Source organism: Armigeres subalbatus, chromosome 1 (genome assembly GCF_024139115.2).
Source record: "Armigeres subalbatus isolate Guangzhou_Male chromosome 1, GZ_Asu_2, whole genome shotgun sequence".
NCBI lineage: Eukaryota > Metazoa > Arthropoda > Insecta > Diptera > Culicidae > Armigeres > Armigeres subalbatus.
The window spans coordinates 13,526,693-13,535,882 of NC_085139.1; the positions used below are offsets into that span (position 1 = coordinate 13,526,693).

Below are 9,190 nucleotides of genomic sequence, written 5' to 3' on the forward strand. Positions count from 1 at the left end.
ACTCACGTGAGTAAAGTGAGAGTGAGACCAGTGTGAGATAAAGAGATGAACCTTGATGATGAAAACCAGAGTTTGTTCAACCCTTCAAGTGACTTCACGGGAGTGATCACTTCTGAAGCTTTTTAATTCGATAACCAAAGTCACCTACAGAGTGCAAACACGTGATTTTCTTGTTGCAACTTTATTGGGGGGTGTATTGAAGTTTTTTAAAGCTGTTTCTAGAACAATTCTAATACATTTCAATTCATGAGTTTTAATTCACCATAATAATCATCAGGCGATAACAATACTTCCGCCTTACCAACAATCATTTGTTTACTTTGCTCGATAGGTAGACGGTTTGACAGTTCAATAGGTAGATTTGGCTTCACTCTTTGCGTAATGCCTTGTTCAGATTACAGCTGAATAACATGTTATTCGAAGGTGTTACTTCTGAATAACAAAACCGTTCGCACTAGCATTTTAGGTCAATGAGAATAGATAGAAGGTGAGGAAGAAGACCAAATGCAAGTGTATTAGTGGGTGATAGAAAATGTAAACAGCAAATGGTGACGTACATATTTGCAGGGCTTCTTATGGGAGCTCGTTCGAATGTAGTAGTGAAAGGTTTTTCGCCATACACGAAAGGCACGCACACAGTATATGGATTTCCATACCTTAGTATTTATTTTCATTGATTTTAGGTAATACTATTTGACAGCTGACAGCATGTGTCAAGCGCCAAATTTTTTCGAGCAGTTTGTTGTTTGTTTACAAATATGCAGCGAAATTCTTCAAATTAGAATTCAATTATTATTAAACAATTAATCTGTTTGCGATAAAGAACTGTTCAGCGGTAATGAGATTTATTAATTTGCTATTTTCTTCGTAATTGCAAGAAGCGGACCAAACTCCGAAGGCGTGAGTTCAGTATGGGATGAAACTGATAGTGGTTAGTGTGCGCTAAAAAGCCAGAAGTATTTGTGTGCTTCGTTTAAATTTTATTTTGCTCATTTTTCCTTCGGAAATCGGCTAAGAACTGTGGTTACAAGTAAGTAATTTCATAAGCTTGTTTACTGATGTTGCTTTCTATATAAAATAGTGTGTATTGTTTGTCTTAGGTTTCGTCACCGGTGAACGGGATGTGAAGTCGAGGATTCCATAAATATTACACAGGCAGAAAGCATCAATGGAGCCTGGAAGGTCAATATGGATCAGAAATAATACAATGTTTAGCAGCTACAAGACGAGCCAACGTGAATTCAAGTTAAACAAAATTGTATCGCCAAAACAGTGTGACAATGGAATTTATGGAACAACTTCAGCGTGAGAAAACAGGATTCCTGGAACCCGAACTAACTCGAGAACTACGGTGGAAATTCCAAAAATATTCAGTGCTATCGTTTGGAGCGACCGACTGCTTTTTACTGGGGTAAGTCCGAAACAGTTTATTATGCAACATATTTTTGAAATTTTCGAAATAATGTTACTGACGATAATAATTTTATGTATTTAGATGCGTCTAGTCCTTGGACCCAATGGGAAGTGTCATCAGTGTTGGTTGTCCTCCTCTATTTGGTTGTAACGTTGATCGGATTATTCTGCACCTATTTTGTAGATCCAGTTTTGCTCAAAAGGTCACCAATCGGAAAACCACAAGTTGCGGGTAGTGATAGTATTATAATTGGTTTTAAGAGTAAGAAACCCACCGTCGTTTCACCCACAAGAGGATGTACGAAGTAACTTCCAATTTTTATATTAAAATAACAATTAAACAACGCAGGATGATATCGCACGTAATCATCATCAGAGGAGATGGTATTAGTTGCCAAAATCAGCTAAAACCATTCATCACATTCCATTTATATCTCAACTTAGGTGAACGAGGCCAGGCACGGAACTACGTTGTTGTGTTTCGCTAGGAATGGATCGTGGAGTACTACTAACTAAAATAGATACTAGAGTAAAATGATTCAAACGAAATAAAGATATTCAAACGCATTCACTTCTTCTTCTTCTTTTTCTTCTTCTACGGGTCTACATTCCAAGTGGAACCTGGCGCGTTTTTCAACTTGGTATCCTTCACCATTTTCTCAGTTAAAATTTGAAAGCTTTTCTATGCCCGCCATTGCATAAGTGTATGTCCTGTTTGGCAAGTACAATGGATACATTATGCCCAAGCAATCGAGATTGTTTTCCACTCGAAAACATACTAGACTTAACCGAAAATCAAACTTGTTAACTCTGGATTCGCAGTCCTACGCATTCAGTTGAAGGCAGATAGCTTAAGGGCTGAATATATTCAAGTCAATATGAATTAGACGGTTCAAATAAAATGTATGGAATCCTAAAAATCTATTCTTGTTTTTATTAACTATGGATTCAATTCACTTTTAATCTAGCTTTATTTTTTATGAATTTTAAAATTATTTATGAAAGTTTCCCAAGTAATACCGAATTTAAAAATTGATGTATAACGTGTTTGAAGTAAGTTTTGAAAAGGTTACATACAACATACAGCTTATTGATTGATAGAAGATGTTTTGTATTACATTCTCACGACTTTCTGATAACATGTAATTTTTTGATATTTGTTTGGTTTTTCAAAATATTCTGTTTTACACTCTCTAGACATAAAACATGCCGCCAGGATGATTTCTCGAACTTACAATTAACGTGTTCATTTTTTGACATTTGTTTTAGTTAGAAGATATGTAGTTATGATCCACATGTATGTGTATTTTAATTTATTTTATCAAAATGGAATTCTAAAAAATGTTTGCATGTATTTTTTTCATCCAATCCTGTAAATATTTTTATTTGAAATGAGACATTTGTCAACAGCTTTTGTTGTATTAAATTTACAGATCATATTATGTTGAGCGAATGAACATTTAATATTTAATATTGAATATTTAGTATTTAAAATTTAATATTTAGTAATTAATAATATTTAGTATTTAAAATTTAATATTTAATATTTATGTAGTATTTAATATTTAATTTTCAATGTTTTATATTAAATATTTAATATTTAATATTAATTATTTAACATTCAATATTAATTACACATTTAATATTTAATATCAATTATTTAATATATGATATTAAATACATATTTAATATTTAATATTCAATATTTATTATTTAATATTTAATATTTAATATTTAAAACTTAATATTTAATATTTAATATTTAATATTTAATATTTAATATTTAATATTTAATATTTAATATTTAATATTTAATATTTAATATTTAATATTTAATATTTAATATTTAATATTTATTTTTTAATATTTTATATTTTATATTTAATATTTAATATTTATTGTTTAATATTTAATATTTAATATTTAATATTTAATACTTCAAATTTGGTACTTAATATTTAGTTTTTAATATTTAATATTTAATATTTAATATTTAATATTTGATATTTAATATTTAATATTTAATATTTAAAATTTAAAATTTAATATTTAATATTCAATATTTAATATTTTAAATTAAATATTTAATTTTCAATATTTTATATTAAATATTTATAAATATTAAATTTTGAGTATTAAATATTAAATATTGAATACACAGGATTTTGTTTTTACACGATTTTTCTTCGCTCGTATTTTTGATCGTGTGACTTCAATTTGCCACCAAACTATTCGCAACATGTTTCAAAAAATCCAAAATAAATCAAAGAAAAATCACATGATAATTAATATACGTTAAACATTTAGGATGAGTGGAAAATCGTAAATCGTGTAAAAACAAAATCCAGTGTATTAAATATTAAACATTAAATATTGAATATTAAATATTAAATGCGACAGTCCATCATGAAGTATACCTTGCCAATTTTCAGCTCCGTTGTTCTACACAGCTGATTGAAGAATCCGATAGAAAACGAATAGGAAATCAAAAATGACATTGCCGTATAATCCAATTGGACACGTGAAATGACCAACCACTTGAATGCAAGAAAACATGCGCAGGGCCTTCGGCCTTCAGTCGAGCAGCAAATTCGATCAGTTGTATCATGTTATTCGCAATAACATGTTATTCAAAGGTGTTATTCGGCTGTCAGAAATGTATGGGAATATTACCTTCGAAAAACATGTTATTGGCCGAATAACACCAAAGCGCCAATAACATGTTATTCGGCCGTAGTGCGGATATAGCATAACTCTATATATAATAGACTCTGATGAAAACTACACTGAACGAATCATTCCGTCAGTTACAGTATGATTTTTGCCTCACTCAAGCCCCATAACAAAAATCAGATGATTAGCAAATGACCATCATTCAGTTTATCATACGCCAATTCTATGAAATTCCATGCGATTGTCATCCAGAACACGATACATAATCATTCAAATGATAATCATAACAAACGAATCAGTGGATGATTTCCATTTGAAAATTAAACGGATTAGCATTCATTTGTCCAATGAAAATTGTTTGAAATAAGAAAGAAGTTTATATTTATTTCTATTGGATCCTTTTAATACCCAAAAACTCGCCCAAAATAATTAAAAAATATAGTTACATATTCGTGATAAGAATAAACTTATTTCTTATTTAGTTTTCAATGAATGATCATTCATTGCATATAGTAGTTGCATAGTAGAAAATAAAACATGGTAGGGGAAATAAATAACATAAAATAAGGCAACGTTCTGTAAAGAATATTATAGAATTATGCTATAGGACAATGTATAAGGCCCGATGCCCACGTAGCGTCTTTTCAACGCTGCGTGCACACGGCGTTAAAAGGACGCATGTGTGCATCGGGAAGAAGCGGTAACGCAGCGTCGCCACATCGATGCACACCTGCGTTTTTTCAACGCCACGTGCACGCAGCGTTGAAAAAACGCTACGTGGGCATCGGCCCTAATGGTTCGCCAACATTCCGGAAATTGCTCCAGCCCTGGCGCCAATCTATTTCGGAGGCTCTTACATTTGTAGGTCTTTGCTGACGGTATTATCTGTGAAAAAATAATAAGTTTTTCTTATTAATTGAATCAAATTTCAGTGTCTATCAGCTCACCCATTGATATAAACAAATTGAACGCATCGTTACCACGTTGATGTGTATCCTGCAAATTGGGTCCTAAAATGAAGAACCGATATTCGATTTTATTTCAGGGAACGATGAAGTTAATCATCCTGAACGCGTCAGTTTTTCTTTTGACTTAAAAATTGAAAGGAACATTGTTTAATTTGAAATTTGAAAATAGATGAAAAATGCTTCCTCGACATTTTCGGTCTTGTTTGACGTAAGGATTCAAACGCACTAGCAAAACACCGCAGGGCACTTGACTCAACCTTTGACAGTTAATATATGGGCCTGACGTTTTGGGCTGATGGTTGATTCGTTCTGAAATGTTGCATAGGCCAATATTTGCCTCAAAATGTATTAAACATAAAAATATTATTTTTACTGATTTAGAATTTTACCAGATTTTTTATAACATCGGTTCAAGTATTCTTGACCGATGCACTATCGTTTGCAACCATAAACGAAGTAGGGCTTTAGGACCCAATTGCGTTTAGAACGTTTAGACATCAAACTATTGTGCCCATCCTATACCTGTAGGAAATAATAGGATAATACAAGGGGTAAACCACTCGGCACAATGTGCCCGCGGCACATTCCGGCACAATGTGCCCGCGGCACATTTCGGCACACTTTTGGCACGTCTGGGCACCTTTTTTTACGTTTTCCTGTTTTGACAGCTAAGCTGTCATGCACGAAGTGTCAAGAGTGTAAAACAAACAATCCATCAGAATCAGCAGCGATCAGTCAGCAGCGATCATATTTCGGAACTTCCGCGTTTCTATCGTACTGGTAAACCGTTGGCCATCTTTCCGGAAGACGCAACGACACATTGTGAATGCGTTGCAGTACGGTGGGTGATCTAGCTACCACCAGCTTAGAGACCATAATCATCTTGCGCTGGAGTCGGAGGACTAGGTTTTGTAATTTTTAACAACTCCAGCAGACTTGGATACCTACCAGCGGATCGACGATGGAGCTGGTCATTGATGGGGATCAATTGTCGGAATCAAAACGCACCACTCATATTAAGCAGATAGATGATATCAAACGAAAACGAAGTGCCTGCCAGTAAGAAGATCAAAAAAGACTCAACTAGAAAATACTAGCGACTGGAGGACATCAGACGGGGATTCCAAGCGTAACACTGACTTCTAGAGATACGATCATCATACCATTCGGCTTTCGGTGGATGAAACCAATGTGGGTTTGCGAAAATTGACCTGCGCATCGTGTTGAATCGGTTCAACGGTGTCCGAGTTGTATCGTGTTCTAATAACATATAGCCACTTGAAAAAAGGTGAAGTATCAAAAATATGAAAAAAGTACCGCATGATTTGTTTAGGAACGCATAAGCGATTGCTGGGAGCGGACAGGCAATTGATATGTGCTACATGTTTGAAAAGGAAAAGCTGTTCGATGCAGTGTCAAAAGTTTTTTTATAATAAAATATGAGCAAAGTTCTCGTCCTTTGGAAAACGTTCTATTCTGCAGGTATTTTCTAATTATCCGAATTTATGTATACGTTATTATATAGTTACGATATAAATCCGAATTGGATACATTCATTTCCGTGTGGTTACGCACCTACCCGGTTTCTGCCCAAGCCCATTTATCCTGGTATTGATTTTTGCGGGATGTAGCATAGGTATGTACATACACAATGGTCTGATGCGTCACCGTCTGTTTCTGTGGGCAGAGAGGGCTGGACATTTTCCACGAGTCTGTTTTGAAGGAGGGCAGGACATTGTCCACACGTGTTTTGAACAAACGCCCAATAATCATATAATGTAGCTGTAGATCTACATGATTTACCTGAAATAGAAAACAATATTCAGTATGCAGGAAATAATACGCTGATTGCTCTAGCACTGCAACTGGCCACCTGTAGAAAATATTGTCGAAGATGCCGAACGCACATCACTATTTCGTTCAGCATTTTGAATGATTTCTCAATCCGCACTATCCTCCTGGCTGCCGTCCACATTCTTGCCCTCTTCTTCTTCTTCTTCTTCTTCATTGGCATTACATCCCCCACTGGGACATTGCCGCCTCGCAGCTCAGTGTTCAATTAGCACTTCCACAGTTATTAACTGCGAGGTTTCTAAGCCAAATTACCATTTCTGCATTCGTATATCATGAGGCTAACACGATGATACTTTTATGCCCAGGGAAGTCGAGACAATTTCCAATCCGAAAATTGCCTAGACCGGCACCGGGAATCGAACCCAGCCACCCTCAGCATGGTCTTGCTTTGTAGCCGCGCGTCTTACCGCACGGCTAAGGAGGGCCCTTGCCCTCAGTAAAGACAATTGCATCTTGTGAACTTGTGAACGAAATTCTCCTTGAGCAGCTTTACGAGATTTAACGAGAATATTTGAACTGATACTAAGATCATCATCCTGTGCTGGTTAAAATTTGGCGAACTCAAGACATGCATGTGCGTATGATCATGATTTCTATTCCACGATATCTTTATTTAAGCATGGTCAAACATTTCACTGTGAATATTTTAAAATGGTCCTAAATATTCTTTGAAGTCATGTTAAATGTGTAGTTGGTCAAGAATTTCATTAAAAAATGTTTATGTTTTTAAAAACTTTATTTTCTAGTGCTGATTTCTTATATTTAAGAAAACCCAAGTTTTCACAAACTTTTGCAAATTCATCTAAATTTCAGATTCTATTTATTTTTATAATATTTTTTTTAGTGTCAAGTGATTTGTTGGACTATAGTTTAACAGTGTGCTGGGTTATTTAGAGAAAAAGGCATAATAGCGGTAAAATACAGGGGTGCTTTTTTTGCCCCGTCCTCCCCTATTGTCATGTTTCATTTGTGTAAAAGATTTATTTTTTATCACCGTTCACCGGTTCCTCTGCAACTTCTCATCTGACAGTAGGAGATGCTGCTTCTGGTTCGATTGAGGCAAACTCTTCCAGAGTTGGTTGCTGCTAGTGACGATTACTGGACCAAAACTCCGAAAGGCATGAGCATTGAGCAGATATTTGAGATGCCGGCTGGCCGTGGTAGAAAACAACGTCGATGGAAGAAACATACCGGTATTAATGAGCTATATGGCCACCATGCCAGTATTAACAAGCTCGCGTGACTGCTGCGGGCCGACTGGAAGTCTTCTCAGATTGCCCTTGTACTGGATAAACGATGACGGTGGAAGGTTTGGGGTGGTTTGGGGATGTATTATGTGCATGAGGTGGTTTTTCATAATATAGTACTGAGCTGCAGGGTAATTATTCCTAAGTTCCCTAGAAAGCATGGATCTGATCTCACATTCGAAGAAACAGTATACCAAGGCGGTGGCGTTCCCAGCTGGCCCACTAGTAAACTCCATTGTAAACGGTGCGGATGATGCCATGGGTGGCGAATCACTAAACTCCTTATTCAACATTGCTTCCTTGCACGCGCATTTCATTGCTATTGTCTTCGGATGATTGGAATAGCTCGGAAACCAGGAAGTCGGTATTGATTTTGAACGTCGGTGCAGCTTGCTAGCCCAATTGTTCAATTGCCCAGATGGTATCTGAAACTGCGGCCTCTGCGGAATGGTTATTAGCGGACAAAGCTTTCATTTGAAGGAGCTCCAAAATTCCTATTTTGCCTAGTTGATTTCACCTCGGAGTTTCCACCACCACGCTCAATGGGAATTATGTTAGGCTGCAAAATTGATTTAATACAAATTAGGCATTCTGTCATTTAAATGTTTTAAAAAACTTACTGATAATGATGGTTGCATTCTTGTTACTCCGCTGTCAAATTTGTCGTTTCCGTTTCCGTTCTGCTGACATTGTGTTTAAGGCTTTACGCCTATTTGAAAAAAGTTCCTAGAAACGATGTTTAGCGGGAAATGGAATTAGGCTATCCATGAGGACGTTCAGCGATGGGACTGACAATCGAAATCAAAACAAAGTGTGTATGCAGTTGAACGGAACTCACTTCTGGTGTAAACCGCGCTTAACAATTTCCTTTGAATTGTACTGTCAGTCCGGTCAGAATCTGTCAAATAATCAAGGTAAACAAAAATCGTCAGCTGTTCGCAGCTGTCTTATGGATTGCCTTATTGGCTCAAGTCCTACGTCAAAAAACAAGTGAGTGTAATTCAAATGAGTGGTGAAGGCCGATGAATCACCCAG

At 35.6% G+C, this 9,190-nt stretch overlaps 2 long non-coding RNA genes across 4 annotated transcripts; one reads left to right on the forward strand and one right to left on the reverse strand.

The window, feature by feature from the left end:
- Nucleotides 1-385: 385 nt before the first annotated feature.
- LOC134208119 (uncharacterized) lies at nt 386-1,980 on the forward strand. 2 transcript variants are annotated; one of them, XR_009978509.1, is made up of 4 exons: nt 386-466; nt 684-1,030; nt 1,101-1,411; nt 1,496-1,980. It is a non-coding gene; the product is annotated as an uncharacterized LOC134208119 (long non-coding RNA). The 2 variants fall into 2 exon arrangements; XR_009978510.1 differs by having other exon boundaries at nt 684-931.
- Nucleotides 1,981-7,905: 5,925 nt separating this feature from the next.
- Nucleotides 7,906-9,116, reverse strand: LOC134222010 (uncharacterized). 2 transcript variants are annotated; one of them, XR_009982392.1, is made up of 3 exons: nt 8,994-9,116; nt 8,776-8,881; nt 7,906-8,714 (listed from the first exon to the last, which is right to left on the reverse strand). It is a non-coding gene; the product is annotated as an uncharacterized LOC134222010 (long non-coding RNA). The 2 variants fall into 2 exon arrangements; XR_009982393.1 differs by lacking the exon at nt 8,994-9,116 and having other exon boundaries at nt 8,776-8,912.
- Nucleotides 9,117-9,190: the final 74 nt, after the last annotated feature.